Here is a 24719-nt window from a genome sequence, read left to right on the forward strand (position 1 = left end):
CTGGACTGGAGTTGCCGTTGCCAATAGCTGGACCATGACTGGGGTACGGTGACTTGCCAAGCCTGGGGAATTTGTCTCAGCCCACACTCCAGGTACCTCTTCTTGAAACTGGCAGAGGCGGTCTGATGCTGGCAGTTGATTTGCCTCTGAGTATATAGCTTCCTGCAAGAGATACTCGTCTGACAGAGCACAGGTGATGAGGATTTGCTGAGGTGGCCCTGATGCCAAGGGAGGAGGAATTGAGAGGCAAGCTTGACTCTCAAAGAAAGAAACACTTGCTTGAAGTTTGTGGAGTAAATCCTGTCCTAGAAGTGGGTATGGACACTCAGGAATAACTAAAAAGGAGTGGGTGACAGTACCATTCCCCAGATCAATGAGTCGGTTGGTGGTCCAAGGGCTTGATGTGGTTTTTCCTGTGGTCCCCTGAATAATTGTTCTTCTACTGGACAGTGGTCCCAGAGGCTGAGTAAGGACTGAGTGGGCCGCTCCTGTGTCAACCAGAAAACTGACAGGTGTGCCCCCAACTTTTAAAGTGACCCTGGGCTCCTGGGGGCTTAGTTGATGGGAGCCTGGGGTCTGTCAGTCCTGGGTTTCTAAACTAAAAATGGTCTTTGGTTGTCTTTCCTGTATTACCCCTTGCCTCCTTCTCTCTGGACATTCGTTTCTCCAGTGTCCCTCTCTTCGGCAGAATGCACATTGGTTAGGCCCTAGCCTGGGCCTTTGTCAGCCTGAGCCTTTGTCTCCCTGGGCCTCTCTGCTAAGTTTCTGGTCCTTGGGAGAGAACTCGGGTTTCCTGGAGTGCTGCTATCACTGCCTTAGCAACCCTCTTATTTGTTTGACCTCTAGGGCGTCTCTATTGTTAAAGACTTTTTGGGTGATCTCCAACAACTGAGTTAGATTCATTCCCTGGAACCTCTCTAATTTTTGCAATTTTCTTTTGATGTCTGGGAAACGAAAGCCAGATTCTCCAGGGCCTCAGGGTCAGTAGGGGTGTAGGTGCGGCAGGCATCCTGTAGGCACTCAAGGAAAGCAGCTGGGGACTCCTGTGGACCCTGGGGTGATGGTTACCTTGGAGATTTTGGTGGGTTTTTGGGCTGCCCCCCTAACCCCCTCTAACAAGTACTGGTGAAAATTGTTCAAAGCCTGCATGCCCGCTGGGGCGTTTGGGTCCCACTGGGGCCTGGTGGAAGGGAAAATTTCATTAATTTGTTCCTGGTGGTCTTCTGCTGATCTTCCCCCCGCCCCAAGTATTGCTTTATGGGCTTCTTGTCTAATTTTACTTCTCTCCTCTGTGGTAAACAACACCAGGAGTAGTTGCTGGCAATTGTCCCAGGTTGGACGGTGGGTTTGTAAAACTGACTCCAGGAGTCCTGTGAGTGCCCGGGGCTTTTCAGAAAATGGGGGGTGTTGAGCCTTCCAGTTATACAAATCACTAGAGGAAAAAGGGATATGAACAAAAAAGGGGTGGCCCCGGCTGCCACCATCTGTGGGAGGTGCCTCCCAGAGGGGCAGCAGCTCTGGCAGGTATGGGGCCCCACTTCGAGTGGGGCTGATCATTAGTACTGTCCGGAGAGGGGTGTTGAGACCCCGTTCCCAAGGGCCGAGAATACGGTGGAGGCCACTCTTGGTCCTAGGCAGAGGCTGGAAGAACAGCTGGTGCCGAGGGGCTCTTCTTTGGGCCTGCCAGCATAACCTGAAGTCCAGCCTGCTTTATGCATTTCTCAAGCCAAAAAGGAGGGTGCTAGATCAATTCCAGCCATTGATTTATGTATGGAAATTGATCGAAGTGGCCCGGGGACCTTGTCACGATGTTCCAGACAGCCTGAGTTATCTTGGGGTCGTATGTCCCTGTATCTGGCCAGCCTACTCCGAAAGTTGGCCACTTTAACTCACAGAGGGTCCAAAGTCTCTGTGGGGTTAGCTTAACACCATACTGGCCAGAGAACCCTGTTTTAAAATTTGCCGTCATGCATTGGAGGGGGGTGCAAGGTCGGGACTGTGACGCACCCATTTTCCCCGCTGACTTTTTGGGCCCTCTCTGGCCGTTTCTTATTCTCACAGGGGTCTGGCTCCCTTTAGGAAACCACCAGTTTTGGGAAAGCTTCAAATTTAAACTGTGCTGTTTTCAATACAGGCCTTAGGAGGGCTTCTGTAGCTAGGTCCTGGAAGGGCCAGACATTTGAATTGGCGGGTCTGTCCCTCATCCTAGTCAAAGGAAAAGGGGGGCAAGGGCCAAGGTAAGATGGCAGTCTCCCTTCCCGCAAACCGCAACTGGTGAGAATAAGCACTATGGAGGTTTAGCGCTGCTCGTGCATAATCCTCCTTTTCATAAATTGTAGTGGCCAATTGCTACAAAACAGGTGGACCAACAGGTCTACTGGAGGTGTGTTTTGGACCCACCACACCTGGTAGTGTATGCAGATGTGCTGCCAGTCAGTCTCTATTGGGTGGTGACATCCTACCTCCCAACAACCAGGATGGTGCCAATATGCTTCTCTGTGATGCACCATCAGGCACCATCTATAATGACATCAGACACTTTCCTGGCAGAATAAGCAGTTACCTTTTTTCATTTCAGTCTGGAAAAGAACACCCGAAGGCTCTAATCTAGGGTTCTGCTACCCACAACTCCAAAGAAACTACCTCCAAGATGTCAAGGACACAATTTCCTTCCTGACATGGGGTTAAATCCAGCATGGGCAAAAGTATTCCTTTCCCGGTGGAGGTGGCTGGGAGAATCTACAGGCCACAATGACCATAACAAGGAAATAATTAAGAAGACTAGAGTTAAGACTATCTGCCACATGGCGAAAGAAAGAGCGAGGCCTCAGTGCTAGAAGAGGAGGAAGAAAGAGAAGAGAGTGATTTCTTCAGGGGTATAATCAATAAAGGCTCCCTGCATCCAGTGGTCTGTCAACCACTGTAAGATATCCCCTACTTCAAGGGAGGATGGCCTGAGCCAGTGTATGTCTGCTAGCAGAAGCCTAATAAAACTGACAAATTTACAGACAAGACAGGACCACATACAAAGTGACAGACAAAGGGTGGGAGCCCCCCAGAAGGGGGGCCAATCAGTTGCCTGCCCAGCCACGTTCCCAGAGGAATCGTTCCCAGGGGCATTTTGGCTAATGTGTACCCGTATAATCCCCAGGCCTGGTCACCTCAGGATGGAAGTCCAAGTAGGACAGCTCTGAGGTGAATCACCATTATGCCTTATGATGCTCCCATGGAACCACGGGTGAAGGTCCACTCAAGCCCCATAGCTTTTCAGCCGTGGGACTACATATATACACACTCTCTCTCTCACTCACACTGAGGTTACGAAAAACCGAATGCTGACACCCACTATGCCGGCTACCAGAAGGGTGACACCCACTTTGCCAGCCACCAGAGGTCTCAAGCAACATCTCGGTGAGGCCTGCCTGGTCAGAGTTGCAATGACTGCGTCCAGTCCCTTGACTCAGGCCCCCTTGAACTAGTTCCCAGATTCCAGACCAAACTTACCTCCGGAGGTTTCCAGGACCCTGAGGAATTTCGGGTGAATGTCGGCCGGGTGGTTGCTTATCCTCCACGGTGATGCTCTGGGGCCCTGGGACAGCTCAGGGGGCACCTCGCTGAGTGAGGTGGGAGCGGCCGCCTGGGCGAGACTCTGAGATGGCTCTTGTCTAGGTGATGGAGGAATTTTAATAAAATATCTCACTGGGGCCTCCAAATGAAGTACTGGATGCGAGACTGAAATAATCACCAAGACAAAAGTATGTCAAATTGTAGGGTCTTTATTGCCGGCAGCCACAGAGAACTTACATCTCTCCAACCTGTGGCCCCAAGCTCAGGGAGAGCAGGGGTTTTTAAGCTGAAAAACCACATCCTGGGTTTTTAGGGTGAGGGGATGCAGGGCAAGCATCTTTTCAATACTTGCTTATAAGCAGAAGTAATTTTGGCAGCTACTGATAAGCAAGCTAGCAGGTTTTATTTATAGAAGCCAAGAACAGCAGTTATTGCTCTAGGCCAGCTCTAGCACAGACACAGCGAGCACAGACACAGCGTCCATATCTAAAAAGGATATAAACCGGAAACGTAGGAACCAGAAGAAGAAACGTAGGTCCTCTGAGAGCTCTGGGGACCGAGAGAAAGACTCAACACATTCCCGTGGCTCTGACTCCCCAGCAGCTTATGTTGAGATGAGTATGTGACTGAAGAACCAGAAATTTATAAGCCCAACTTTATCTTCTTTAAGAGTATCTTTGAAGGTTTTAAGCTCACTGAAGAAGGAGAAAGAGAAGGAGCCAGAGAAACTTGACAAAAGGCTTTGAGGAGGAGCACAAAGACAGTGATGACGACAGCAGTGATGACAAGCAGGAAAAGAAGCCAGAAGCCCCCAAGCTGTCCAAGAAGAAGTTGCACCGAATGAACTGCTTCACTCTGGCTGAACTTAAGCAGCTGATGGCTCGGCCCGATGTTGTGGAGATGCACGATGTGACGGCACAGGACCCTAAGCTCTTGGTCCACCTCAAGGCCACTCAGAACTCCATGCCTGTGCCACACCACTGGTGTTTTAAGCGCAAGTATCTGCAGGGAAAACGGGGCATTGAGAAGCCTCCCTTCGAGCTGCCAGACTTCATCAAATGCACAGGCATCCAGGAGATGCGAGAGGCCCTGCAGGAGAAGGAAGACCATGAAGTCAAAAATGCAAGAGAAAGTTCAGCCCAAAATGGGCAAGATTGACATTGACTACTAGAATCTACACGATGCCTTCTTCAAGTGGCAGACCAAGCCAAAGCTGACCATCCATGGGGACCTGTACTATGAGGGGAAGGAGTTTGACACACGACTGAAGGAGAAGCCAGGAGATCTGTCTGATGAGCTAAGGATTTCCTTGGGGATGCCAGTAGGACCAAATGCCCACAAGGTCCCTCCCCCATGGCTGATTGCCATGCAGCGATATGGACCACCCCCATCGTATCCCAACCTGAAAATCCCTGGGCTGAACTCGCCCATTCCTGAGAGCTGTTCCTTTGTGTACCATGCTGATGGCTGGGGCAAACCTATCCATGACCAACCACTCCAATACCCACATGTCTAACATGTGGGTATTCAACACAGTGTTGCTCATCATAGCCAAATGAGAAAAAAAAAATTAACAGCAAAATGGCTAAAAATATAGTGGTATATTCACAGAATGAGAAACTACACAGAAAAATGAAAGTGAAAGAACTATAACTTCTTACAAAAATATAAACTACTTTGGGAGGCTGAGGTGGGCGGATCACCTGAGGTCAGGAGCTCGAGACCCGTCTGACCAATATGGTGAAACCCCATCTTTAAAAAAATAAAAATAATATTTATAAACTGAACTCAACACATAATGTTGTGCAGAAAAAACCATACATCTCTTGAATCAATTCAGAAGAATACATTATAACATATAAGCCAATTTCACAGAAGTTCCCTAAAGCAAGTAATAAACCATTTGTCTAGGAATACCTACAACATTGATAAAATTATAAAGAAGAACATGAAAGTGATTACCGTTGAAGTCATTAGAATATTGCCTATGAAAGGAGAACTTTTGTGGGCTAGTAATATTCTACTTTTGCCCAGGGTGGTTACACAAATACTGGCTTTTTAGTTTTTTGTTAAATCTTATGTATTAGTTATAGTAACACTCAGTACTATAATAAATAAACTAAAAAAATATGTAATGGCTGTAATAAAAACAGAGGTTTACACAACTGTCCAAAGCAGATACCCCTCTCAACGAGCCTCACTTGAATAAATGGAAAAGCACGCCATTCTTGAATAGGAAAACTTAGAATCATAAAGATATTCTATTTCTCCTTATTCTAATCATTAAGTCCATGCAATAAAAATGTCAATAGGCTTTTTAATACAAAAAAATTTAAAAATTAATAGAGAACTATAAATACGTGAAATAGCCAAGAAATTTGTAATGAGGGTGGATTGATTGCCCTTTCAGAGACTAGAACAATTTTTTTTTTTTTTTTAAAGACGGGGTTTCACCATGTTGGTCAGGCTGGTCTTGAATTCCCGACCTCAGGTGATCCACCTGCCTTGGCCTCCAAAGTGCTCGTACTACAGGCTTGAGCCACCGTGCCCAGCCCCATTCCAACATTTCATAGTGACTGTCTCCAACACACTAAACTTATTTCCACCCCAAAGCCAATGCTTCCCCACCTCCATACCTAGAATGCACACAGATACCTCACCATTCATATCTAAACTCAAATAACATCTTCAAAAGCTTCCCAGACCTCACAATCTGCAGAAGCATCACCTGGTGAGAAGCTGGTGGTGAGGGGAATCAGGAGCCCTTTGGCCACAATAAGTTTAGAAATTTATTATGTATTCAAGTAAATATTTAATTCACTTATCATAGACCCCATTTTACTGATGTTATGGTACTTATCACTATCTAAAATTATCTTGTGAAGTTTTTACCTATTTATTATATATGCTAATAAAATTCATTCATTCATTCATTCATTTATTCATTCATTCCTGCTATGCCTACCAGAAGCATTAGCCCAAATAAGAACTGTGATCCTTTCTTATTTCACTTGAAAAGTATTCATTTCCATTTGCCTGGTACTACTGGGTAAAAAGTACCTGTGTGCATTTTATAAAAGTCTATTTTGATTCTTTTGTAACTCTTTTTTTTTTTGAGACAGAGTTTCACTGTTACCCTGACTGGAGTGCAATGGCGCGATCTTGACTCACCGCAACCTCCGCCTTCTGGGTTCAAGCAATTCTCCTGCCTCAGCCTCCCAAGTAGCTGGGAATACAGGTGTGCACCACCATGCCCAGCTAATTTTTGTATTTTTAGTAGAGACGGGGTTTCACCATGTTGACCAGGATGGTCTCGATCTCTTCACCTCGTGATCCACCCACCTTGGCCTCCCAAAGTGCTTTTTGTAATTCTTAAGTGTGATGATTGGGTTTCCACACTCAAACCTGAGTGTGAACCCTTTTACAACAGCAGCACATTATGAGTCTGATGTTTAAAAATAAAGGTCAATTTCAACTGTCCTATTATTATTATTATTTTTCTTAAGACAGAGTTTCGCTCTTGTTACCCAGAATGGAGTGCAATGGCATGATTTCAGCTCACCGCAACCTCTGCCTCCTGGGTTCAGGCAATTCTCCTGCCTCAGCCTCCCGAGTAGCTGGGACTACAGGCACACACCACCATGCCCAACTAATTTTTGTATTTTTAGTAGAGATGGGGTTTCACCTTGTTGATCAGGATGGTCTCGATCTCTTGACCTCGTGATCCACCCACCTCAGCCTCCCAAAGTGCTGGGATTATAGGCGTGAGCCACCGCGCCCAGCTTGTCCTATTAATTTTACAAGATTCCAAATCTCCTTCCTCAAATCTTTTTACATCAGCACATTACCTGTCTGATGTTTATAAATAAATTTCGATTTCAACTCTCGTATTAATTTTACAAGTCTTCAAATTATGCTTCTAAAGAACTGAAACATTTGACTACTGGCCTGCCTCATTATCATGAGATTTCTATTTGATATAATATCAATTTATAGGAATATTGCTGATTTTGGGATTGCACTGCCTGCCACTAAAATAGTATACTTTCCAATAAGGATGAGGTCAATATAAAAAGTATTTACTTTTAATGATTACATTGGGCTCTCTAATATCTTGCCTTTGGGATACTTAGCAAATAGTCACTTACATAATATACTAACTAAATGCACCAATTTAAACAGTTTCAATTCCTTTATTTTTTTTTTAGAATTTCAAAGCTTTCAGACACTGCTACCAAAAAAATCACAATAGATTTTTTACCTGGTTGTTACACATTACAAATCATCTCATAGTAAATCATTAATCACTGGGATATACATTTTATAAGGACAGAGATATTTATCCAGTTTTTTCACTGTATCACCCAGCACCTATTCCTGGCACATTATCAGCTTAAAAAAAATGTGTTGTTAAATACCTGCAAGCTCCTGTTTTATCTTATGGAGATCACCATATTACTTCCAAATTTAGGCATACTGTCAATATGTGTAATCTCTTCTTACTATTGCTTGATGCCATTAAAATATTATGCATGATCTGAACAGCAGTTCTAAATCATAAGTTCTTGACTTTCAAGTTATACAGTAACATGTGGCAAATGGGTAGTAAGAGATCAACATAGATTCTCTGATGTTGTGCTGAGGAGGCAAGACTCAATGTGGAGCCTGGATACACAGACTGCTCTAGGGCTAAGGAGAAAGCCACCGATGGAAGACTAACTGTGCATCTCTGAATACAGACTGCCAGAGTGTCAAATTTTATACTGATGCCAAGGTGAACATTAAATAGTGCTACAGGGCTGATAACGAACATTGCCGTAATAAAGTAGTTAGAAGCAACCACTGTGAATCATAAAAAAGCAGCTCAGATTTGGTGTGCTGCAAGTAATTTATACTAATGAAAATTAAAATAGTCAAGTTCATGAACAATCATTTGTGAATAATCAAAATTATTCCTAAAACATTACTCTTGCCCTCACATTTCTAAGAAAAAAGCAGCAGACATACAACTAATTCGCTGGGAACTAAATATAACACAGTGAACACGAGTGGGAATGTGTGTCATATGAATGCCACCTATCATGTCAAAGTAGGCTGACACTGCAGATCTGAAGCAAGCAGTTCTCTACCAGCTAATAAATACTAAATACGAATCCCTGTTCAACTTCAACCAAGTAACCTCTGGCATATATCCTGTTTCTTAATATGAAAATAAGAATAATCCCTGTCTGCATTTGTAAATAATAAAATTTATAAAGAAAAATAAACATATACTTCTGATCCTTTGATCAACATAGTCTGCCTACCTGGCTGGCTGGACTGAGGAGGAGCAGGTTCAGAACCCACTGGGAAAACTCCAATTCAAGGTAAGAAGACAAGTAAACAGGCCATTATTTAACAAACAAAACAACCTTTTATAAAATATGCATTATACCCCTTCACACCCACCAAGATGCCTATAATCAAAAAGATAGTAAGTGTTGACAAGAATGTAAAGAAACTGGAACCCTCACACATTGCTGGTAAGAATGTAAAATGATACTGTCACTTTGGAAGACAGTTCCTCAAAATGTTAGCTATAGTTATCATATGAGCCAGCAATTCCACTCCTAGGTATACACACAAAAGAACTAACAATAAATCTACACAAAAGCTTATACACAAATGTTCACAGCAGCATTATTCATAATTGCAAAAATAACCCAAATGTCCATCAACAACAGACAATGTGGTATATTCATATATTGGAACAATATTTGGCAATTAAAAAATGCAGGATTATATGCAAAGATAGATAAACCTTGAAAGCATGGTAATGAAAGGCGTCAGACACAAAAGACCACAAGTCGTCTGATTGCACTTACATAAAATGTCTAGAATAGGCAAATCTACAGAGACAGAAAGTAGATGAGTGGTTGTTTAAGACTGAGAGATTTGGCAAAAATAGTGAGTGACTGTGAATAATGGGTACAAAGTTTCTTTTTGTGATGGAAATGTTACAGATTAGACAGTGGAAACAGCTGTATTCACAGTTGTCTGTGAATACATTAAAATCATTGAACTGTACACTTTAAATGAGTGAGTTCTATGGTATGTGAACTATATTTTGATAAAGCTATTAAAATATATTGCGCATTATCTTTAAAAAATTATATCTTTTTTTTTTTTTTTTTGAGACGGAGTTTCGCTCTTGTTACCCAGGCTGGAGTGCAATGGCGCGATCTTGGCTCACCGCAATCTCCACCTCCTGGGTTCAGGCAATTCTCCTGCCGCAGCCTGCCGAGCTAATTACAGGCATGCGACACCATGCCCAGCTAATTTTTTGTATCTTTAGTAGAGACGGGGTTTCACCATGTTGACCAGAATGGTCTCGATCTCTTGACCTTGTGATCCACCCGCCTTGGCCTCCCAAAGTGCTGGGATTACAGGCTTGAGCCACCGCGCCTGGCCAAAAAATTGTATCTTTCAACCATCAAATGACAGGTCTTATCAAGATGAAGTTGGATATGTTGTCATCCCGACAGCTACATTCCATACAGTTCACAAAGTCCTCTCACAGCCCGCAGTCCCCATGACCAAGAGTATTCCCCAGGGCATCTTCCCAGAGAAGATGCTTTTTCTTCCTAGGATCACAGGTGGAGATGGTTTCAACTGGGGCTGCTTCTGTGGCAAGAGGGAATGGGCCAACACTCTAAGAAAAGCAGAATGAGAGAGGGAGTGGGGCAGTGGGATAAAGAGGGAGGGGGAAAGAGGAAGGTGAGAAAAGAGGAGACACAGAGAGGAAGAGCACAGTAATTATCGTTGGAGCATCTGCATCCAGCCATGCTGGCTAGTTTAAAGTGGGTTTCTGTAATTTGCTTTTAGGAGAGTCTTAATATGTTATTTCACTACAAACTCTTTTCCTATCAACTGATAAACTTTCTAAGGATATATACACCAGTAAAACTAAATCCTGGGCCTTTTTTGTTTAATTCAAAGACATATGAAACATTGTAAAGAGCACACATAGCTCAGTGGTTAAATGAAGTCAGACAGACTTAGATTCAAATGTTAGTCCTAGGCTTACCTAAGTGACCTTGGGTACACACAACTTAACTTCCCCAAATCTTAGTTGCCACTTCTGTAAAATGGGAGCCCTAGGTTTGGTTTTCTTACAGAGAGGCCACTGTCCAGACCAAATGAAGTAACCCATGGCAGGGTCTCAATACAGTACCTGGCATATGAAAACACAATAATATGACCCACCATTATTAGTGGTAAACTCATGATTTGTCACAGATATATTTAGAGCATAGAAAAGTATTGTTTTAAAGTAAAGATAGTATGAATAAGACTAGTAGGTAAGACCCAGAGAAAACTGTACCATGCTTCACAAAAAAATACTTCTTATTCAATTGGAGAGCATTATTTTTAAGATATGTTAGAAACTAAACCTAGTAATGGTAAATACGATAGCCAGAACCAAAAATGCTAATTCATAAAAATAAATTCTGCTTCTTAGCTAACCTTGTCCAATACATACTGTGGTCAGAGTTATTTCCTCTTAGCCTTCAGTTTGCAATCACTTTTGGAAACCACTCCCCACTTGCAAATAAATAGCTTTCGACAACTGTTTAGATTGCTAAGCTTTCTGTCCTTCTACAACACTGCATATTATTGCATCCACATGAGAGAATTCCCTCCACTCATCTACTGCCCATAGACATCACTAACTTGGCTCAGACACAAGTCCTCTCCAAAGGTGACCCTGTGATCACCCAGTTCTGAGTTTATTCATTCATTTGACGAAGACTTCATGAGAACCTACTATGTGCAAGGTACTGTACTAGGTACCAGAGATGCAGAGAATAAAACAGATACCTCTTCTCTGTGTTCTCATGAGGACCTGTTGCCTCCTCATCAAAACACTGACCACACTGATTTCTGATTTCCTAATTACTTCTCTGCAACCCCTACAGAGACTCTGAGCAACCTGAGGTCAGGGACCATAGCAAATCTGATTTGTACTGTATCACATTATTTTGAATAATAAAGTCATGGAAAAAAATTGAAATAGAATGAGGTGTCAGCACAATATAGCCACAGTATAGCTATCTGCATGGTCAGAGAGTCATGCAGAGCAAACTCTGAAGTACGTAGAGTCACAGACTTTACAGGTCACTGAGTCTCCCATCAGTGCTGCATATAGCCTGCCCCTGAGATCTTGGCTACATCTAGAGCCAGATCCAAAGTATATAATACAGATATAAAATTATATGATACAGATATAAAATATGCATTTATTTTTATAAGTACATGTATTAGATTATCTTTTCATTGAAAAAAATGTCTATATAAGGTAAGGAAGAATAAAACTGCACATAGATTAGCTAAAATTTCTTAGATGAAATGCACCAATTCCAGAAAAAAACACAAACTACTACGACTCGTCCAATACAAATTTAAATAGCCCTTTAACTGTTAAGAAAACTGACTTTGTAATTTAAAATCTCATAAACATCTCTAGGCCAGTGAGGTACAGTGGCTCACACCTGAAATTCCAGCACTTTGGGAGGCTGAGGCGGGTGGATCACCTGAGGTCAGGAGTTCAAGACCACTCTAGCAAACATGGTGAAACCCATCTCTACTCAAAATACAAAATATTAGCTGGGTGTGGTGGTGGGTACCTGTAATCCCAGCTACTCAGGAGGCTGAGGCAGAAGAATCCTTGAACCCTGGAGGTGGAGGCTGCAATGAGCCAAGGTTATGCCATTGCACTCAAGCCTGGGCAACAAGAGCAAAACTCCATCCTGCCCCCGCCCCCCCAAAAAAATAAAAACTTTGACCCAGATGGTTTTACTGAAAAATTCTATCAATTTTTTAAAAAAAGAATTAACACTGGCTTTATACATTTCCTCCCAGAAAATAGAAGATGAAGGAATACATCTCAATTCAATAAAGGGAGTGGTCCAGATGTAAGGAGACTAAAGAGACATTAGAACTAAATGTAACCTGTAATTCTAAACTAGATCCTGTTGTTAAACAGAATTTGATGAGATAACCAGTAAAACTTGAATAAAATTGAAGATGTGATGAGAGAAATATATTAATTTTCTAACTTTGATGGTTATTTTGATATTACACTGCAGAATGTTCTTTTCTTAGGAAATGCCACTAAAATATTTGGAAGCAATGGGTCATCAACTCAGTAACGTATCATCAAATGGTTCAGGGAAAAGCGAATGTTATCTAAACTGTACTGATAACATTCCTATAAATTTAATCTTGTTTTAAAACAACAAAGAAAAAATATTTCTTAAAAATATAGGAGGCTATCTTTATGATCTCAGGATACAGAAGAATTTCTTAAACTAGGTATAAAAAACATTACAAATATGAATGTTATAAGTTCAGTCACACGAAGATTAAGAACTTTATAAATGGAACATTATTCAGCTTTTCAAAAGAAAAGAAATTCTGGCTTTTATGAGTCATATAACATATACCATATGTGACAACATGGATGAACTCTGAAGACGTGCTAACTCAGATATGCCACTCACAAAAAGACAAACACTGTAAGTTTCCACTTATATGAAGTATCTAGAATAGCGAAATTCATAGAAACAAAAGGCCAGTGGTTGGGCCTGGGGGAAACAGACAGTTGATTAATTAATAAACAGTTTCAGTTCTGTAAGATGAAAAACTGGAGATCTAGTACTCGATGTTGTGAATACACTTATCACTACTGAACTACCCACTTAAAGATGGTTAAGATGGCAAATTTCATGCTTATTACCACATAAATATATACATCTGTTGATAACACTTGAACAAAGAAAGGAAATGGTTAACACAGTATTTCAGAAGTCTCTCCTCTCTGGGATGTGATCTGAAAAGGGCACACAGGGAACTAAAAAAAGAAATTTTCCTTAAGTTCAAGTACAAGTGGTTTTCATCATCCTCTAAAAGGATAAGCTCTTGCAAATCTAATTTTTAAAATCAACTCCTGCCAGGTGCAGTGGCTCAAGCCTGTAATCCCAGCACTTTGGGAGGCTGAGGCGGGTGAATCACGAGGTCAAGAGATCAAGACCATCCTGGTCAACAAGATGAAACCCCGTCTCTACTAAAAATACAAAAAATTAGCTGGGCATGATGGCGCGTGCCTGTAATCCCAGCTACTCAGGAGGCTGAGGCAGAATTGCCTGAACCCAGGAGGCGGAGGTTGCGGTGAGCCGAGATCACGCCATTGCACTCCAGCCTGGGTAACAACAGCGAAACTCTGTCTCAAAAATAAATAAATAAAATAAAATCAACTCTCAGGAAAGGGAAGCTGTGCTAGTACAAAAGCTCTAAAAATAAATAAAGAACTAAAAAGGACAGGGAAGGCAAAAAAAAACATGAATTCTCTCAGTATTATTAACTTCAATAATGAGAATTCTCTCAGTATTATTTAACTTTAAAGGATCAATTTCTGTACAACAACTTAAAGTTATAAGTGGTACTGGTCAAACTAGACATAACTTTATGTAACTACCAAGTATCTTTTTAAAATATGGAGCCAAATATTATCAATCCCTCAGCCTCCCTATATTGCTCACCAAAACAGGAAGAGTCAGACAGGACAGCAGCAGTCCTCAGTGGTCCGAACAAGGGGAAGCAGAAAGAGGCACTGAGGGCCAGTGTTTTGCCTGGAGAAGGCAGAAGCTGGCAGCTCCACAGTATACAGCTTGTTCAGAGGCCTCCCACTTCTGACTGGTTTCCTGCTAAGAAAAAAAAATTTTAAGGCTCAAAAATGTATCCACATGGTTCCTTATTGGGGGGGGGGGGGGGAAGAAATTAAAATGTCTAATTTTTCTTCTCTATAGCTTTAAATCATGCAAATCAAATTCTGAACTTTCTACTGTCTACTGGCTATATCAGCCAGGACTCAGGTCAGATACAGACAGGTCACTGATGCTGACTGAAAATCACCTATATTTACTCTTATTTTTATTCACAATGCTTTCAGAAAAAAATAAAGTTTTGTTTAAAATTTTTCTCATCATTCTACTCAAAGTACCACAACCTCTTTATCAAATGAAATTCTTACTCTGAAAAATACAATGGAATTCTTTAAAGATAAAATGTGCAACCTCCAAAAAGAATCTTGAGTCCTGCCCTATACCCTGAACTCCAGATTCACATCTTCAATGTTCTTTACATTTCTACTTCAAAATCTAGCCAGCATCTGAAACTTAACACAGTCAAAAGGAGTATCTTTCATACCCACCCTTTCTCATCTTCCAACAGCCATTTCTCTTCCAGGCTGGTGTAAAAGGCTGTCACACTTACCTTCCACTGACCTGTTAACACTTAAACTGTCCATGGGCGGCAAAGCTCAAACAGCACCGACTGTAATATTCCTTCGGGGGCTTCAGGGCCTGCACAGAGTTTTGCTCCTCCTGGCACCCAAAACCACTCACCCCAGCTCCTGCACATGCTTACCTGCATGTTTCCTCCCATGACAGGTTGAGCACAGGCGGTTCTAGTGAGTGGAGTCTGCCCCTGCCAGCACCTAAGTGACCAGCTACTTCCAGCACCCACACCTCAATTCCCACGAGCAAAGGGGTCAGGGAAATTATCCTGCTTCACTATCTCAGTCAGGTGGCCAAATCAACATCAACAGTGATCAGTCACATTGAAAGTACACATCCTTTGTATGATACGATGAAAAGGACACTTCATCTTTTCGGTCTTCCTCCCAGACATCCATAAACCCAGACGTATCATGAGAAACACATTTGATAGATCCCACTTGAGGGACATTCCACAAAATGCGTGACCAGTAGTCCTCAAAGCAGACAAGGCCACCAAAAAAGAAAGGAAAGTCTGAGAAACTGCCACAGTCTAAAGGAAGCTAAGGAGATACAACGACTAAATGTAATATGGTAACCTGCATAAGATCCAGGAACACAAAAAGGACCTTGTTTTAAACTGAATGTTTGTGGCCTCCCCAGAATCTTCATATGTTGAAGCTTAAACCCCGAATGTATCTGGAGCTAGGGTGTTTGGGAGGTAATCAGCATTAGATGAAGTCATGAGGGCAGGGCCCTGGTCTAATGGGATTAGTGCTCTTATAAAGAGACACAGAGAGCTTATTCTTTCTCTCTTTCTGTGAGAACACACCTAGGAAAGGGGACTGTGCCGTGTGCAAGTGAGGAAGCGAGGCCTCACTGGAACCCAACAGTCCTGGCACCCGATCTCAGACATTCAGCCTCCAGATCTGTGAGAACAAATTTATTTTGTTTAATCCACTCAGTCTATGGAATTCTGTTATGGCTGCTAACTAATACAGACCTTAAGTAAAAACTAAAGAAATCAATCATGTATAGAATTTAGTCAATACTGGCCGGGCGCGGTGGCTCACACCTATAATCCCAGCACTTTGGGAGGCCGAGGCGGGTGGATCACGAGGTCAAGAGATCGAGACCATCCTGGTCAACATGGTGAAACCCTGTCTCTACTAAAAAATACAAAAATTAGCTGGGCGTGGTGGTGCGCGCCTGTAGTCCCAGCTCCTCGGGAGGCTGAGGCAGGAGAATTGCTTGAACCCAGAAGGCGGAGGTTGCAGTGAGCCGAGATCATGCCATTGCACTCCAGTCTGGGTAACAACACCGAAACCCAGTCTCAAAAAAAAAAAAAAGAATTTAGTCAATAACAATGTATCAATATTACTTCACTAATTGTGGCAAATGACCACACTAATGTAACACGTTAACAATAGGAAAACTGCATGTACGTTATTTGGAAACTCTCTCTACTATTTTGACAACTTTCTGTAAATTTAAGACTCTTTTAAAATACAAAATGTATTTCTAAAAATCCGATGTCTTCCTATCATATTTTTATTAAGCCAAAGGCCTCCCAATCTCTTTGACTCATCATCTAATACTTACACCTTGTTTGCTCTGGTGTTCCATGTTCACCTTTACAAGGGTTACACAGTATGAGTTACATACATGTACACGTTTGTCAAAATTGATCAAACTGCACACTTAAGATCTATGCATTTCACTATATATGTTATACTTCAGGCCGGGCACAGTGGCTCACAGCTATAATCCCAGCACTTGGGAGGCCGAGGCAGGTGGATCATGAGGTCAAAAGATCGAGACCATCCTGGTCAACATGGTGAAATCCCGTCTCTACTAAAAATACAAAAAATTAGCTGGGCATGGTGGCACGTGCCTGTAGTCCCAGCTACTCAGGAGGCTGAGGCAGGAGCATTGCCTGAACCCAGGAGGCAGAGGTTGCGGTGAGCCGAGATTGCGCCACTGCACTCCATCCTGGGTAATGAGCGAAACTCCGCCTCAGAAAAAAATAAATAAATAAAATAACAGAAGTTTTCCCTGGAGTGAAGGAAAATGAGTGATTTTTAAACTTTCTTAGTCATGCATTTTTATTTTATAAATTTTATACCATAAAGATGTATTACTTTATAAATCAGATGAGAAAAAAAATCAGTTCCCTATTAGCATATATAATACATTAGTGTAAACACAAATGAAATTGAAAATGTCAAACATATTTACATTATGAAGAAAAAGAATCCACTCACAAAGAGCAAAAAACATTATGAAATACTTCATTCATTCTGCCTTACTTCCCCACCCTCCCCATCACCAGATAAGAGTTTCACTCTTATTGCCCAGGCTGGAATGCAATCCGCTCACTGCAACCTCCGCCTCCCGGGCTCAGGTGATTCTCCTTCCTCAGCCTCCTGAGTAGCTGGGATTACAGGCATGCGCCACTATGCCTGGCTAATTTTTGTATTTCTAGTAAAGCCTGAGTTTCACCATTTTCGTTACGCTAGTCTCGAACTCCTGACCTCAGGTGATTCACCTCCCCCAGCCTCCCAAAGTGCTGGGATTACAGGCGTGAGCCATCTCACCCAGCCCACCTTACTTTCAAGTTACAGATGAACTGAACATCAGCTTATCAGAAACTAACAAAAAACACAAATATGTTCAATGATATCTGGTGTCTTCTAAATCGCACAGCCCTTTTCATGGCACAGCTCTCCCTTAGTCCAATTCCTTCCTCAAAATCTTTTCTCCATGTTTTCCTTTAATCAAAACCACCTACTAAACATTACCCTAGAAATAAAATCATCTGGAAAGCAGGGCCTTCAAAGTCAAACCTCAGACGATAAATAATTCCTATCTTACAGCATGGTGTAACCTCACCTGAGAGTAGATTCTGTATTTTTATTAAGATTTGAGGCCTGCTGAACAAATACTATGGCTACCTCAAAGTCACTCTGGAATTCTCAGTAATGATTAAATAATACAGGAGTCTACGGCAAGATCTTCTGCTCCTTTTCCTTCCTTGGCCTCAGCCTTATTGCAAAACACTCCCTCCTGTCTGCTACCTGGCCCTGCAAGGCACATTCTTACATTCCATATGGACCAATAACTTCTATCATCTCATCAATTCTACACTTACTCTAGTAAAAAGTTAACTTTTTGTTACACTAAAGTGCTTTTCTTCATCTGACATTAAACAACTACTTCTATAATTTTCTAATTTTTCAAATCTCTAAATTTGCACATACCAAATTAACATACTTACAAGTTGTATTTTTGCACTTTTCATTTCCTGATTTGTCTTTTTCCTGTTGACTCACACTATTTGATTACAACAAATTCCTAAGCTTTTTTTCAACCTGGACTATTTACACTATAAAAATGTCCTATGTTCTCTAAAATGCTCAATTTTAAATGATAACTAAATGATTTTATTCATCCAATTTTACAATATGAGTTTTTATTATCCCAGGAACTTCATCAACAAGCAAGTCAATTCTTAGGTGCTTCAAAGAAACAATTATCAGCATGAAAAGTTAAGGCTTGTGTGGTATTAATCAAATATTCTCAAGACTTGCTCAAATAGAAAACTATAAATATACTCATGTGTTGCTTAATAATGGGGGTACATTCTTAAAAATGCATCATTAGGCAATTCATTGTGGACATGACAGTGGATTTACACTAACCTAGACAGTCTAGCCTACTCCACATGCGCCTAGATGGTGCAGTCTGTTACTCCTAGGTTACAGACCTATATAGCAGCTTACTGTACTGAATACTATAGTACGTGTGTATCTAAACATAGAAAAGGTACTGTAAAAATACAGCATAAAAGGCAGAAAACGGCATATCTATATAGGGCACTCACCATGAATGGAGACTGCAGGCCTAAAAGTTGTTGTGGGTAAGCGGGGGGTGAATGAATGCTAAGGTCTAAGACATTGCTGTACACCACTATTGACTTTGTAAATACTTTACCCTTAGGCTACACTGAAAAATTCTTTCTTCAGTTAACCTTGGCTTACTGTAACTTTTTATTTTACAAACTTTTAAACTCTTCTATAATTGCACTTAGCTTAAAACACACATTGTGCATCTGTACAAAATATTCTTTCCTTATATCCTAATTCTATAAGCTTTGTTCTGTTTTTAATTTTAAAACTTTTTGTTAAAAACTAGGACACAAACACCCACTAGCCAGCCTAGGCATACGCAGGGTCCAGATCATTCACATCACTGTCTTCCACCTCCAATCTCGTCACACTGAAAGGTTTTCAGGGCCAATAACACTCATGTAGCTGTCACCTGCTATTATGACAGTGCCATCTTCTGGAATATTTCCTGAAAGACCTGCCTCAGGCTGTTCTATAGTTAACTTTTCTTTTTAATCAACAGAAGTACACACTAAAACAATGATAGAATGTGTAGAAAATACACAAACCAATAATGTATTTAACGTTACCAAGTATTAGGTACTGTACATAAGTGCATATGCTATACTTTTACAGGACTGGCTGCACAGTAAGTTTGTTTACACCAGCATCACCACAAAAAGATGAGTAACTAAGAAATTGTGAATACTGCAGCTTCACTAGGCAACGGGAATTTTTCAGCTCCCTTATAATCCATGGGACCAAAATCATATGAGTTCTGATGACCTCACTGGCACTATGCAGTACATAACTGTACTACACAAATTAGGGCTATAAGTGGCTCTACAGTAGTCCCAAAGCTACCAACTCAAGACCTACAGCTAAACAAAGACGTGTCAAAAAGTTTTAAGTCCTGTCTCCTTCCCATGATTCTCCTGCTTATTTGAGTACTGAAAAGAACTTTCTCTGGTTGCTGAGATGTTTAATTTAAATAAGGTCATTACTGTGAAATCACTTTTTTTTTTTGGAGACAGAGTTTCGCTGTTGTTACCCAGACTGGAGTGCAATGGCACAATCTTGGCTCACTGCAACCTCCGCCTCCTGGGTTCAGGCAATTCTCTTGCCTCAGCCTCCCGAGTAGCTGGGACTACAGGCACGCACCACCATGCCCAGCTAATTTTTGTATTTTTAGTAGAGATAGGGTTTCACCTTGTTGACCAGGATGGTTTCAATCTCTTGACCTCGTGATCCACCCGCCTCTGCCTCCCAAAGTGCTGGGATTATAGGCGTGCGCCACCACTCCCAGCCTGAAATCACTTTTAAAGAATTATAAGCATTATATAAATTTAAAGGTATTATTAGCATAACAAAGAAAATATTTCGGCATGGGAGGGAGGGGTAAGCCTATGGCAGACATGGTGTTTGGAGAAGGGAAAGAAAGGGGGAAGAGAAAGAGACAATGTGAACACATGCCGGTCTCCCTAAAATAAATGTAAATGTATACAGCTATGTCCCTTGCTCCTCATCAGCAGTATGTTTTTTTTACAGACATCTGCATTTGCTGATGCGCTGGCAGCAGCCTGTTTAAATCAGGAGTGTGACGCGCTACACTGCAGGTCAGGGTGGAAAACAGCGATGATCTTCTACAGGGCTGAGAAGATGAAAAACACTAAATTCTGATCAATTTATTAATAAACAGAGAATAGTATTTTCTTCAAATACACGATTAATTTCACTACCAATACTTTATTCGCAGGGTACACATTATAACTGCTGTTCAAGATAGGTGGGGATAGGTACTTTACTATTTAACTGGAAGTTATGACCGCAGTATGAGATTTCAACAGAAGGCAGATTTATTTATTTTTTATTTAATTTTTTTTTTACACTCCTTCCACATAAGTTTATTTAAAAGAGTAAAGTGCAAGGCAGCCTGTATCCTAAAGTCAGGTTTCCAGCTTGCTGCTAGGAAAAGCAGTCTGGACAAGAGAGAATCTGTATTATAAATGAAATCCCCGAAGACTAAACAACAGGAGCACATTCCGGCTAAGGACAGTGAACCAGTATCCCTTGTAAAGTGAACTTAACTTCTAGGTTAAGTACACTAGAAATAATTGTAAACGAAATTTCCAAAGTCGTCTACCTTTAGCCTGGGGCTAGAGCAATCACCTAACTCTACCTCCCACACCCCGAATCAACAACTTCCTTAAATCTTCTTCTCAATTCCCCCAACAAAATATTTCCAATCTTTCTTTGTTGAAAACAAAAATGGCCCTGTTCCCCCCCCCACCCCCGTCACAATATTGTTGATTTCTCAGTAACCCTTAGGCCCTTTAACCATCAACCTCAATTGGCTTCACTTAAATGCCAACCTTCCCTGTGTTATACCGGACCGAGCATAGAAAGTCAACACCAAGACAAAAGTATGCCAAATTGCAGGGTTTATTGCCGGCGACCACGGAGGACTCACAGATTCTCTCCAACCCGTGGCAGAGAAAGAAGGGTGACAAGACCATTTTATACCCGTAAAACCACCTTGGGAGGGGGGTGAGGGGCAGGGATGGGGGTGAGGGGTTTCCGGACATTCCGAGGGCCAGGGGACTATTTGACATTCTGATTGTTACTTAAGTGGTTCACAAAAGCTAAGATTAGCATTCCTCTACACAATGTTTGGGTAGGGTGAGGATCACAGTCCTTTATTACTTATTCACATTTGGGTTACAGATAGCAGTTTCAACAGAAAGCTGAGGTATGGTTGAGGTATGCAGTTTTATGGGGATTTTTACCATGTCACACGTGGACACTGCCAAGTGCTTTTTTGAGGGTTGGGCCAGGAGGTAAGGGTGACTGCTTGTGTCTACAAGGCTACAACTTTTTCAGCTAGAATCCTGGGGATAACTCCCTCTGACTTTTCTTCATAACCTCTGCCTTCCCCCAGACTCTTGCCTCTGTCTCCCTTAAACCACACTCCAATGCAAACTGTCCCCAAAGTGCAGGAGCACTTTCTGTGTCCCTCGCACCCATAAACGCCATCTCTAATGCACCGTTCACACCTAGACCCACGCAGTAGCCTCTCCGGGGGTCGTTCAGAGCCACCTGCGGGGCAGGCACCACCAGGCCGGCCTCCCCGGAGCACAGCCTTCCGCCCCATCTACATCCCAGCCTGTGCACCTGAAGGGACCCAACTGCCTAGTCCCAGCCCCACTGAGGCGAAGTCAGGGACCAGCACGCACACCCTCAAGTCTATATGAAGACCCTCCCCGGGGGCTGTGGCCGGCACCAACGCCTGGACCACCCCGGCCCTGGGTGGTGGATGGGGGTCTGGGGCGCACGCCGCGGAGGCAGGGAGGAGGATGGCGGGAGCGAGAGGTCTCCGAGACAGGCTTGTCGTCCCCACCCTTTCAGGGGCGGCGGGACCCAGTCCCCACCCCCGTCCCAGGTCCCCGGTCTGGCGGTACCAAAGCCGCAAAGGGCGGCGAGGGCGCGTGCCGGACGCCTGGGTGCCTCCCGGTTCCTGAACCCACCTGGTATAGTGGCAGCTGCACCGCGTCACTGAGGGTCCGCGACAGGGTGGAGTCCAGGATGGTGGTGCTGGAGGGCGACCGAAAGGCTCATATTTGCGACTGCTCTCAACTTTCCTGTCGGCCACCGCCGAGACTCGCTGCGAGGGAGCACTCCCCCGCCTCCAACTTCAGCAACTACCAAGCCGGTTCCCCACCTTGCCCACGCAGGCGCCGAAGGCCGCCCACGGCACAATCGCTGCGTGGAACCCTGACACGGCAGCCAATCAGAGAGCGCCGGCCGCCCAGTGCCCTTCCCCCGCGCAGAGGGGCGGGGCGAGGGAAGGAAGCGCTGCGAAGGCTGTAGCCTGAGGGCGCCTCGCGGGCGTAGCCTGATGCCTTCACGGGGTGGGACGTTAGAAGGGCATCTTTGCCCCCTCAATCTCCTCCGTTTCTCCTCCCTGGAATGTCGCGGCCATCCACCTCTCTCTAGGAGGGATGGCAGGCAACCTAGGGGCGCGCGGTGGCCCCAAGGAAAAGGAGCGAAGTGAGGGACGTCCCAAGCATCGCTGGGGACTTTGGGGACCAAGCGCGGCCCTGGGAGGAGGAGGAGGACGGAAAACCAAACCTACCTGAAAAGCCCCTTCGTCTTCTAAACTACTGTGTAAAAGCCCAAAGTTAAGGACAATCCCGTGGTCTGACCCTTTCAAAAGTCGCCCTCCAGCTGCACCTGGGCCTTCCAGGTGGAGAGAGGTGTTCCTGGGTTGGTTGCCTGTGGTCGCGGGGAGACCGACTCACCTTTGCTGTGTTAAAAGTTCAGTTCTTTGGTCGCCAGGCGCTGTGATTGAACGTCCTGCCTTCCTCCTGAAACAGGCTGTTTCACCCCTTAAGCACAGTCACCCTCAGACTTTTGAATTCTGCGTGTCCACATACCTTCTGGGTGTTGAGGGAGAGTCATATATAATTCATTTGCCCCAAACTTCATAAAAGAAATCCATTTGAGCTCTTTGAAAATACAACATCAACTTTTGTTCAGCAAACTTTTGGAAGAGAAATACCACAGGAGGGTTCCTAATGCCCCTTGAGAGCTCAAGACTTAAGGGTTTCGCAGTTTGTAATTTGGGTAAAATACTGTTTACTGGGAGTTTAACCTCATGTTTTAATACTTTTGGTAGAATAGCTCAATAATCCTCACAATTATGCTGTGAGATAGATATTACACACCATCTTTCAAATAAATTGAGGCACAGAAAAGTTATGTAATTTGCCCAAGAACACACAACTAAGTAAATTGGAATCTAAGTAATCTACTTCCAGAGCTGACCTTGCCACTAGGCCTTTGTCTCCCTCACACTTAAACCCATTCCAGAAATTCCCATCAGCTCGCAGTTGTACCATTTGCTTTATGACTAGTCTGGGATCTTGAACAATAGGACAGCACGGATAAGAAGAATACACCCATTTTAGTAAATCGGTCCGTGGGCTATAGTTTCTTTGAAAAGGAGGCAGTTGAGCTAATCTGTGCAGTCCCTTTCTGCCTAAAATTGAGTAGTCAATGTAATCTTAGTTTGGTAGATTCTCAATTGAAACTGAATAGAGGATGGAAAGAAGAATAAGAAAAAAACCCTGGACCTTCGGTCAACCTGGGGAAGCGTTCCAGTGGGAACTGTAATCAATTAGAGAGCAACCTGTTGAGTTAGGTGCTTATTAAAGAATATTAATCCAAAAATCTAGATGTCTCTATTAATACGGTATTAGAAAAAAAAAGATATTTTCATTTTCTTCACTTTGGAAATGTGCAGAGGAAGCATACAGCTGGCAGAGCATACAAACTGAAGGAAAAAATTGAAATATCATTTTAAACCATTAAAGATGTGTGTTGGGAACACACTGCATCCTAGAGTAGGCAGCGTGGAGACACAGTCTCTGTGCGCCACCACGCCCAGCTAACTTTTGTACTTTTTGTAGAGCAAATAATGTCTACAAAAGGGGATTTCCTTAGGCTGAATTTTTATTTTAGTCACACATGACAGAACATAGCCTATATCCGGGCTTACTTCACCTAAGAGCATTAACAGAGTTTTGTGTTTACAGAAATAAATAGGCTAACAGCTAGTTTTGATCTATTTTGAACTTTTACAAACTACGCAGTAGGAAAGGATTTCAAAAGAACAGGCAATAATTATATAAAGATTTTCATGGATGAAAGTTAAGCAAATGAATGCATAACTTATCATCTGGATTACAGTATTACTTTGTGCAACCTTTAAAATTTTGACTCTGATGATTTTGAAAATTCCAGGCACCATTAGACTCCATTCTTCTGGACAGTATTTCTCTAATTGTATACATATTTATGTTTTTTTTGTTAGCGTCCACTGTAATCAATTAAACAATACTGCATTATTCTAGGACAGGAGCCAGGAACTTTGGTCTTATGGCATAAAACT

General features: G+C 42.7%; 1 long non-coding RNA gene and 2 pseudogenes across 3 annotated transcripts in view; 2 read left to right on the forward strand and 1 right to left on the reverse strand.

The window, feature by feature from the left end:
• LOC100392686 (splicing factor 3B subunit 2-like) overlaps positions 1 to 10284 on the forward strand; it is a 48576-nt pseudogene extending 38292 nt beyond the window's left edge. The window contains exon 3 of the transcript XR_013518966.1: positions 4041 to 10284. The product of XR_013518966.1 is annotated as a splicing factor 3B subunit 2-like (transcript). The remainder of the gene's footprint in view (positions 1 to 4040) is intronic.
• On the reverse strand, positions 3759 to 22512 carry LOC144576670 (uncharacterized). Of its 2 annotated transcripts, none has more exons than XR_013518968.1 (3): positions 22294 to 22512; positions 14148 to 14309; positions 3759 to 4656 (listed from the first exon to the last, which is right to left on the reverse strand). It is a non-coding gene; the product is annotated as an uncharacterized LOC144576670 (long non-coding RNA). The 2 variants fall into 2 exon arrangements; XR_013518967.1 differs by having other exon boundaries at positions 14148 to 14312.
• On the forward strand, positions 6925 to 7018 carry LOC118155193 (small nucleolar RNA U13; annotated as a pseudogene).
• Positions 22513 to 24719: the final 2207 nt, after the last annotated feature.

This window comes from Callithrix jacchus, chromosome 6, assembly GCF_049354715.1.
Source record: "Callithrix jacchus isolate 240 chromosome 6, calJac240_pri, whole genome shotgun sequence".
NCBI lineage: Eukaryota > Metazoa > Chordata > Mammalia > Primates > Cebidae > Callithrix > Callithrix jacchus.